The sequence below is a fragment of the Pinus tabuliformis genome, chromosome 5_2 (genome assembly GCF_031772625.1).
Source record: "Pinus tabuliformis cultivar Carrire ecotype Pingquan chromosome 5_2, CPIR1, whole genome shotgun sequence".
Lineage (NCBI taxonomy): Eukaryota > Viridiplantae > Streptophyta > Pinopsida > Pinales > Pinaceae > Pinus > Pinus tabuliformis.
Window position 1 is genome coordinate 205,399,992 of NC_142306.1, and position 10,996 is coordinate 205,410,987.

General features: G+C 40.6%; 1 pseudogene; it reads left to right on the plus strand.

Annotated features, from left to right (window-relative positions):
• Positions 1-727: 727 nt before the first annotated feature.
• LOC149158278 (eukaryotic translation initiation factor 6-2 pseudogene) lies at positions 728-2,731 on the plus strand (annotated as a pseudogene).
• The last annotated feature ends 8,265 nt before the right edge of the window (positions 2,732-10,996 follow it).

Below are 10,996 nucleotides of genomic sequence, written 5' to 3' on the forward strand. Positions count from 1 at the left end.
GCTAATCTCTTCACTTTCAAAATACTTGTCCAACTCGCTTATCTAGTCCAACAGAACTTCTGTGGATAGGCTGCCATCACAGTTAGGAATTTCTAGTTTGGGCTTGCTGTTGGCCAATAGAACAGACCTCAACAGCCTCATCTCCAACCCTTCCTCATCCGGTCTGTCTGTTGTAACTTTGGCTTCTTCCTCACTGTCATCTCCTATTTTTGGATCCCTTCTCCTTCTTGCCTCCACTGCCTCCAAACGAGCAGCAAGGATCCTTAATTCTTCCCTCAGTCCTTCATCTGCTGCTCTGCACACATCTCTTCCACGTCCTCGTCTTCCAACTTCCATATCCTGACTCTTTCAACTTCCTACTCTGATACCACTTGATGGGTCCAACCCACCTTGTCACACTACCCAAAGTTAATAATTCTCAAATAAATGGAATTAAATGATGGCAATTGGATTACTTGCAATGTTGATTCATTCGACGGTTGATTGTAATGATTTTAGATTAGTTTTGGGGTCCACACTTATGATTGGTACTTTGCACTACAGTTGATGAACAAGTGTCCACCTCTAGGGATTGTCAACATTGCCTTGGTATGGGACATCAAACCCTAACGCTAGTAATTTACATGCGCATTTGTTGAGTTTGAGAGCTCTGCATTTTGATATGCGCGGTTGTTTCTGTGTGTTTTTTCTACTGTTACTGTGTTCTGGTTCGGCTCTTGACTTGAAAATGTCGTCTTCCGTCTGGTATGAACCTCTGTTGAACCTGTTAATTTCGTTCACGTTGCTTTATCTGCACTTGTTCTTGTGGGCAGTTGTGAAACTATAGTTTGCTCGTTAAACTCTGAGTTTTCTCTATGTGTGATGCTAATGTCGGTTGTTTGCTAGATAATGCGACTCTTTCCGGTCTTGAATCTTTCTAGCCAATAGTTGTTGAGTCCTTGGTCATCTTCCCTCGATTTTGTACAGGATGCTGTTGCAGTTCTCGGCTTTGGCTTCTTCAATGATGTAAAGGTAAGTTCTCCTGTTCTATGCTGTCAGTTATCTCCTCTTTTCCCTTAGTTGACTGATGTTTTTGTTCCTCTGTGAGTAGGGTCACCCTAATGGACTGCCATGACCACAACTTGTCTCTGTCAGGTAATTTCAAACCCAAGTTTTGTTCTTCCTTCTGTTCTTGACTTACTTTGCCACTTAATACTCATGAGCTTTGATTAATGTTTGTCGTTGTAGGTATAATGACCTGGAGGGTTTTAGAATTCGGCTATTTGAGACTCTGGCTAGACCCGGGTAGAGTTGTTCTCTGTTCTTCTTGTCATTTGCATTTGATTTCGTAGGCTTCAGTTATTGTAATTCTTGTTTCGAAGATTTCTTAAGCCGTCGACTGTATGAAATCACAGGCCGTTGGCTTGCACGGTTGTTCTGTTAGTTAGTTGTTGTAGGTTTGGCCTTAGGGTCTCTAGGCCCACACGCTATGTTACCCTTGAACTTGTAATATGTTATTGTATGGACTGTATAATTATTCGAATGAGGTTTTGGAACTGTGTATGACTGAACAGAGATTTCTCGTGCTTGTTTTATAAATAAAACAATGGGTTTACTTTTCAGGCATACCTGGATATTTTGCTTAATTTGCTTTTTGTAAATGCTTGTGCCTTATCTGTATTTTAATGCTCGAAATATACGACTTGTCCTGGACTCCTCTGCATTTGTATGCTTGTTAGGTTCAGGGTTTGTATGCCTTGTTTCTGCAACGCATTCTTGAGTTATGTCTGCAATTCATTGTTAGCCTCTCTCATAAAACAATAATAAATCCAAAAATAAATAAATTAATTAAATATTCCAAGTTAGGAATTTGTGCCTAACTCTTGGTTTGTTCCTCTAAGATAGGAGTTAGTTTAGGTAACTCCTATATTGGTGTGTGTCTTGTGAGAAATTATCTCAACCAAAGGAGAAATTATCTCAACCAAAAGTGTCTAAGATAGCACGCACTATCTTGAGAACACTATCTCTCATCTATTTATTTGTAACACTATATTCAATTATTTTAATATATGAATGAGAGATAATACATGAGGAAGCATGAGGCTTCAGCCTTTTTCCGCCAATATTTTGTGTCTGATTTTTATATGTGTTTTCCTGTAATCTCTTTGAGTTAATTTCTTTTATTATGTGGTATCAGAGCCAGCAAGGCACCATGGACCTCCATTAGCTGCTCTGCCTTTATCTTAGCTTCAGATTGATATTTTAACATGCTTGCCTCTTCAAATTGGAGTGCCTGTTCAACTTTTTGCATACGAGCTTTTTGTTCGAGCACTTTTACAGCACATTTGAGGCAGAGCTGGCAGATGTTATTCCTGTTGTGAAGACATCTATAGGAGGCACCAGGATTGTTGGCCGTCTTTGTGCTGGGAACAAAAATGGTCTTTTGTTGCCAAATACAACTACCGACCAAGAGCTTCAACATCTGAGGAATAATTTACCTGATGAAGTTGTGGTGCAACGTGTTGAAGAACGACTATCTGCGCTTGGCAATTGTGTGGTGTGCAATGATCATGTTGCTCTCATTCATACCGACCTGGACAGGGAGACAGAAGAATTAATAGCAGACGTTCTGGGAGTTGAGGTTTTCAGGCAAACTATTGCGGGAAATATTCTTGTTGGGAGTATAGCTGTGTGGTTTTTAATCTGTTCAATCCATCCGAACCAAAGTTCAATACGTGAAGCCTGTAAGTAGAAGCTATCCTGTTTACTATCAGTTTATGTATTGGGTTTGTAGAATTCACCAAGTTCGAGACTAGTGACATATTGGTTGTGATACACACCCTTATATACTTTTGGCTCCTTGTGTTATTCAATGTCATCATCTGAATACATATTAATACCGGCTAACCGATGAAGTTTTCTAGTGTTGTGAGCTTATCCCTGGCTCAAAAAGCTTCAATAGATTGCTAGTAGGACCTGTTGGGTGAATTTCCCCTATCAATTTTAACTCAGAACTGTGGCTCGATTTTGGGCCTTTGTCCGCACTTGAACCACCCCATATTTGTTGTGAATAAAGGCATCATCGTAATCCCCCATTGCTGCACAAGAAAACTAGAGAAAAACCCCCGTCCATCCTTCTGGTCTGTCCAAAATGGCTCTCTTTTTGTCCAGTGCCCCATTCTCCGTAAACTTCTGCGAGGGTTCTTGTTGAGCCACCTTAAAGCCTTGAGCACCAACATAAGCCCACTCCAGTGTATAATCACCATCGTAAAGCCTGTGTAAATCCATTACAAAAGAGAAAACTGTGTGAAGAACCAGCGTTAGGAAGCAACAACAATGCCAAAGACTCTTCCAAATTCGCGACAGCATGTGGATCACTGTGAATTTTTGAGCCAATGGATGGATCTGTATAGCACTATGAGGATCTTGATACCACCGTGGAGATCTGCAGTTTGGAGCTAGCAAAGGAAACATGTTTTGGACAGACCATGTCATGGTGACCAGCTTTAAAAGGGCTCAAGTAGATATCCTTGTCTTCCACAGAGGTAATTGCTGTCAGGTTCCGCACTTGCAGAATTATCGCTGTCACGTTCTTCCTGTCAGTGGGCCACTGGTTGTCAAAGGTCTTCCACATGAATTGGGAGGAGAAGTTCAGTTGCGACAGTGCATAGCCCATCCCTACATCCGTCTCAAATTTGTCTATCCTGTTGTCCTCTACAAGCGAGACCACAAAGTTCATGGCGTGGGTGCTCCCCACGGCCAGTGCGAGGAGTAGAGCAACACATTTTGTTACTGCCATACTGCAGTGAGAACAACATCCAACAAAATCAAATTTAGCACATAAAACAAATATATAAGAGCATGGCTTTATATAGGTTCATATAAAAAACTTGAGTTTTAGGAGCGATTAAAAAAATTGGGGTTGATAAAGTGATATCATAAATTCATAGAAGTTTAAAGGGATGATAAAGTAAAGTTTTGGAGAGATAAGGAGTATATTTTGTATTTTTGAAGTAAGAAGTGATTTTTTATTTGGAGTGATAAGGGAAAGTTGTTGTAATTCAAAGTATTGTTTTACTTTGAGAGGGATCGTGTCACTATCCATTTAGATTTTGAAGGCGAGTTGTTTCAAAGGGTTGTCAGCTTGGAAATATCATTGCTTCAGATGTACTCCAGTCATTAATAAAAACATATCATTTTTTGTGGTGATTGTGTTCTAGATCCGTCCGAAATTGAATAAGGGGATCTTAGGTACACGAAGAGTGTGTTGATGATGGTGCATACTTCATGTTTTTGCTTTTTGATTCGTGTCTAGTTTTGACACATAAATGATCTCATTTAACACACATAAAGTTCAATGCAAGCAAGCACAACACATGTAACGAAATAGCTGCAAGGAAGGATAATCAAGACCACACATACAACAACTCATCAAAGTTTTCAACATCAACATTCTAGCTCAACAAACACTTTCACTCAATACAATCAAGTTCATGAATCTGCAAACTCCAGCGTTTCAAAGCAAAGTCTACATCACTACAATCAAGTTAATGAATCTGTAAACTTCAACGTTTCAGCGCACAATCTACATCAACATTATTGAACTTGTAAGGGTGAATTCTCGGTTGAATTTGGTTTTGTAGGCCTGCTTGAATCAATGCAATTCGAAACACATGTATGTGTATATGCTTGTAGAATAAAACAATGACTAGACTTTTATTGTTACTGGAAATCAACAGAATGACATGTAGATAGTTAAATAGTCACAGGATGCTGGAAAGAAATGTCTGTGTGCTCAGAGATATATTTCATTGGCTTTTTCACTTACTCTCCAGAAAGTCGAACCTTACAATTGTGTTCTGTTCCTTTTTTAAATGACTGTATGGAATTGTTTTCTTCCAACTGCTGTTGGTTACATTCTGTTGGTTACACATTTTTAGTTCCAGGAACTGTTATTGTCCTATGTTATTAACATGAAAATGAAACTAATTACTTGCAAAAATTTACCTAATTAATCCTCTACCTTCCTACGTACTATTCTTTATTAAATTAAACAACATATAAAAAAAACAACTACATTGTTCAATCAGGAAATTTCTCTTCTATCCTCTTCAGAGACCAAACAACCTTTCCTTTTGTCTTGACCCATCAACTAGATTCTCCTGCATCACATTCTCCGAGCACACTTTCTCGTGCACTCCCTACATACTATTTCTATTGCTATACCCACACAACATTTCTTCGTACACCAAAACTGATTTTATTAGCCTCATAGCTTAGCTTGTCTATGTACCTTGCTAGAAGTTCATATTCTGAAGAATATATCTCAACAAGAAGGCAAATCATTTGATTTTTTTAATGGAGAGGTCAAACCATTGTGTAGGGAAATAGATTGCATCTAATTCTCGAATGATCAAAAAGAGGTCAACTGCAAAATCAATATATACTATTATGGGAAATCAAAATCTCGGTTTGAGAATGCTTTTATAACTCCATTTTATCGATTAACGTATATCTTTAACCTTTTGAATGTATGAGAATTCTAGGAATGAAGACATGTTCTATTAGTGCATGCAGAGGGATAATTAAACTTTTGATCCATCAACATAAGTCTCTCATACACAAGAATGCATTGAATGTATCCTAAGAAAAATTCATTTAGCATTAAAATGAAGTGTTTGTGTAACGCCCTCCTCCAACATTTACCCAAGCTAATCGGTCCATGTTAAAATTGGCAACTAGGGCCAAAATCCATGTGGGTCATATTATATATGGTAGCTGATATTTTTATTGGATCCCTCTCATTGAGAGGTGTAGGATTGATCTAAAGATCATCTGATTCCGATAAGTATTTATGAATTTATTTATGTTATGGACAAATTGTTAAGTCGGCCAACAACTTTTGTAGGCTCGGAAGCCCAATAGTCATGTCTATTCAACCTCTACATTTTAGTATAAATAGAAGAGGACTTCAATTCATTTCTACACACACTTGGATCTCTTCCTCTCTCTACTTGTCTTTGGGTTTTAGTAGGAGGAGAGATCCTAAGGAAACGCCAGAAAAGCCGGAAAAGCCGGAACTGTCGGAAAATCCGGAACTACCAGAAAAGCAAGAACTGTCGGAAAAGCCAGAACTGCCAGAAAATCCAGAAAAGCTGGAACTGCTAGAAAAGCCGGAACATCTGGAACTACCGGAAAAGCCAGAACTGCCGGAAAAGACAGAAACACTAGAAATACTAGAAAAGCGAAAAAGCTAGAAAAGTCGAAAAAGCCAGAAAAGCCGGAACTGTCGGAAAAGCCAGAACTGTCGGAAAAGTTGGAAATGTTGGAAAAGATGGAAATTCTGGAAAAGCCATAAATATTGGAAAAGCTAGAAAAGACGGAAATGTCGGAATTGTCAGAACTTCCAGAAAAGCTGGAACTGCCGGAAAATTCGGAACTACCGAGAACTGCGGAAACAACTGAAGCATATGTCTCCGAAGGAAGGCAACATAATAAGCAGCATGATGATATGAGCATGGGTAAAATAATGATGCATGATGATATGAGCATGGGTAGCATAATGATGAATGAGATCATGAGCATGGGCAGCTTGATGATGAATAAGACCATGGAAGATGCAGCATGATGAGCATCATGAAGATGAGAGCAACTCAATCATCAAGGTTCAACACATGTGACAGTACAACAAGGTGTCACACAGTAATGTGCAGCAAATAGATGAGATGCAACACTATGATAGGTGAACAAGTCACCTTAGAGAATCAGTTGAAGCAATATGTCTTCAACTGATCTCATGCCGATATCAAAAGTCAAAGTGATTGACTTCTATTGTAAATGTACTATCTCTCTCACTTTCTCTGCTGAACTTTGAAGCACATAAAAGAAGAATTGAGCAAGGGTTCCCCACATTGGGGTTTGTCCCTAGCTAGCGCCACATCTTGTGTCCTCTTGTCTTGGCTTGTCTTCTGCAATTTATATTTATGTTCTATCTGCGGTTTACTTTATGCTAATGCTAATGTGGAAAAGAAATTGAAATAAATTGCTCTAGCATAGAACATACCTAAAATTAACATGGTATCGGAGTTGAGGTGAAGACAATGCGCAAGCAAGAGTGAAAGAGCAATCACCAAAGACAATAGGGACAAGACAAAAGGATCAATGGGTTCCACATCTCTCTTCTAAGTTCACAAAGGGTGAAGTTGAAGCAAAACATATTATCAAAATGGCATAGCGGAAGTTTCTGATGGCCCATCTAAAGATCACTTCATTAGGAAGTTCGGATCTAAGGGTGGAAGGAAAGGCGGATGCTTTGGTTGCAATAATTCTGGCCATTATGTGAAGGAGTGTCCAAAGGTAATGCAGGTCATTAAGGAAATGGTCGACTCTTCAAAGAAAGTAAGGAACCTCGAATCACTTTTATGTACTTGATCACAAGAAGAACCTGGTGTCCATCTCGGAAATGGAAGTAAAAGGTTTCAGGGTGGCACTCATCGATGGAAAGGTACATGTTTGGAAATAGAATTTTCAAAGATGTTTTTGAGTTCAGGGTTGTATCAAATTGCAGGAAGTCCACCAGGGACCATGTCCATTGTCCTGTAGCACCGAAGGTCTTTGAGTCAGATGGTGAGAGGGATGCCTGAATTCAAAAGGAGCATGAAAGTACATGTCTGAGATGTACCGAAGGAAAATATTACAAGGGGACCATTCCCCTCATGTAGCAGGTCCACAGGTCTAGAACAACCCAAGGGGTCTGAGATTGATAATCAGGAATCTCGCATATGTAGGTGGAAGAAAGCCCTCTATGGCTTGAAGCAAAACACCCCAGGCATAGTATGAGAGGATTGATAGCTGTCTGATAAAGCTGAGATTCACTAGGAGTGAAACAGATCCAAACCATCCGAAGGTTGTGGATGATAGACCTCTCATACCAACACCTTATGAGGATGACCTACTTCTAACAGGTGCAGACCCTCTCATTTGCATAAGTAAGAGGGAGTTGGATTCCAGATGTGGAATGGTGAACTGCAAGCTTATGACTACGTCGAGGATCTTAACTTTCAGAAGTTATATGGTAGTGATGTCAGACTAGATTTGGGAAATGCCTCTGAATCTCATAAACTCATTCACGTTGATGTTCTTGGTGAACTTCCATCCGGACATATGTTTTGCAGTTAGCATGGTGAGCTCATATTTGGTTGAACCTCACTGGACTGGTGCCAAGAATCTTCTGAGATGTCTTCGGGGCATGATCTCTCATGGATTGAGATACACTGTCAGAAATATGAAACTGCATGATTATTCAAATTTTGATTAGGCAGGTAGTGTGGAGGATCACTAGAGCACTTCTTAGTGCTATTTCTCTTTAGATTCTACTTCGATATCATGGATGAGTAGGAAGCAGAAGTTGGTTGTTATAAGCACTATTGAGACCGGATACATATCTACGAGTATGATCTCTTATGAAGCTACTTGGTTGGGGAAGCTCTTTAGGTGAGCTGTTTGTACCACTGTGATTCTCTGTGACAACTAGAGGTGGGATTCGATTATTGAGGAATCCTGTATTCGACGATTGCTCCAATAGATAGACATCAGATACTACCTTATTTGGGATATTGTAAGTCTATGATCAAGGAAGCTCCATCGCTATGAGATGATGTATAGGTCGCTACACTTTGTCTAAGCCCCAAGGAAATATCAAATCTGTGATTTTCTCGAACGACTAGGAGTTGTCAAGAGACCCTTGTACAAGGGTCCTGCAATTTGTATACATTGAGCTCTGGGAGCTCTGGGGGCTTGTGGTTCTTTCTAGAGCAACATATGACCATAGGGTGACTCACCCTTCCCTGGTGGTGCGTGCTGGGATAGGATGATTCGCTTTCCTGTGGACAGGATGATTCGCTCTCCTGTGGACAAGATGATTCGCTCTCTTGTGGGACAAGATGATTTGCTCTCTTGTGGGATAGGATGATTCACTCTCCTGTGGATAGGATGATTCGCTCTCCTGTGGATAGGATGATTTGCTCTCCTGTGAACAAGATGATTCACTCTCTTGTGGGACAAGATGATTTTCTCTCTTGTGAGATAAGATGATTCGCTCTCCTGTGTAGCAGGATGATTAATTCTCCAGTGAGGTCTGGATGATGTGTTTTCCTTGACAATTGTGTAGTAGTATGATTAATTCTCCTGTGAGGTCTGGATGATGTGTTCTCCATGACGATTGTGTAGCAGGATGATTAGTTCTCCTGTGAGGTCTGGATGATGTGTTCTCCATGACGATTGTGTAGCAGGATGATTAATTCTCCTGTGAGGTTTGGATGATGTGTTCTCCATGGAGATTGTGTAGCAGGATGATTGGATAGGATTTATTAAGTTCTCCTGTCGAGGCATCCTACCCATGCAGTCTGGGACTCATGGGAAGTACCTCTCATCTGATCAATGAGCAGGGAAATGAGGATAGGGACCATAGTAGTACCGATGGATGCATCGTTGTATTTACCGTACTCCCTATGCTAGGATGACCTTAATTGATCTAGGATCAATGATACTGGTCTGGGACCAGTGGTAGGAGTTGTACCCACTATGACACAGACTTCGGGTCGGTTGAGGACTAGTCTGGGACCAGTGGTACATACTCTGAGACTGACTTCGAGTTAGTAGAGTACTGGTCTGGGACTAGTGGTAGGAGTTGTACCTACTATGACAATGACTTCGTGTTGGTTGAGGACTGGTCTGGGACTAGTGGTACACACTCTGAGACAGACTTCGGGTCAGTGGAGAATGGTATGACGCATTCTCGATCAATTCTTCTTCTTCATGGTTCAGCAGAGCTAGGATGAGCAGAGCAGAGCCAGCAGAGCTAAGCAGAGCTAAGCAAAGCTAAGCAGAGCAGAGCAGAGCCAGTAGAGCTGAGCAAAGCATAGCAGAGCTGGCAAAGCCAATAGAGATGAGCAGAGAAGAGTAGAGCCAGCAGAGCAGAGTAGAGCCAATAGAGCTGAGCAAAGCAGAGCAGAGCCAACAGAGCTAACAGAGTTGAGCAGAGCTGAGCAGAGTAGTGCAGGGAACTGATAGCAGAGATAGTATAGTTGGACACATGGACCAGCAGATGGAGTTCTCCCTAGTTGAGAGGGAGTGTTAAAATTGACAACTAGGTCCAAACTCCATGTGGGTCATATTATTTATGGCAGTTGATATTTTTATTGGATCCCTCTCATTGAGAGGTGTAGGATTGATCTAAAGATCATCCCATTCTGATAAGTATTTATGAAGTTATGAATTTATTTATGTTATGGACAAATTGTTAAGTCGGCCAACAACTAATGTAGGCTCAGAATCCCAATAGTCATGTCTATTCAACCTCTACATTTTAGTATAAATAGAAGAGGACTTCAAGTAATTTCTACACACACTTGGATCTCGTCCTCTCTCTACTTGTCTTTGGGTTTTAGTAGGAGGAGAGATCCTAAGGAAAAGCTGAAAAAGCTAGAAAAGCCGGAACTGCTGGAAAAGCCGGAACTACCGGAAAAGCCAGAACTGCCGGAAAAGCTGGAATTTCCAGAAAAGCTGGAAACACCGGAAATACCAGAAAAGTGGAAAAGCCAAAAAATCTGGAAAAGCTGGAAAATCTGGAACTGCCGAAAAAGCCGGAATTGCTGGAAAAGCTGGAAACGCTGGAAAAGCTGGAAATACCGGAAAAGCCAGAAAAGCTAGAAAAGTCGGAAATTCCGGAACTGTCGGAATTGCAGGAAAATATGGAACTTGTCGAAAAATACAAAACTATTGGGAACTGCCGAAATAGCCAGAGCATATGTCGACGAAGGAAGGCAACATGACATATGAGATCACGGGCAGCATAATAAGCAGCATGATGATATGAGCATGCGCAGCATAATGATGCATGATGATATGAGCATGGGCAGCATAATGATGAATGAGATCATGAGCATGGGAAGCTTGATGATGAATAAGACCATGGAAGATGCAGCATGATGAGAAGCATGAAGATGAGAGCAGCTCA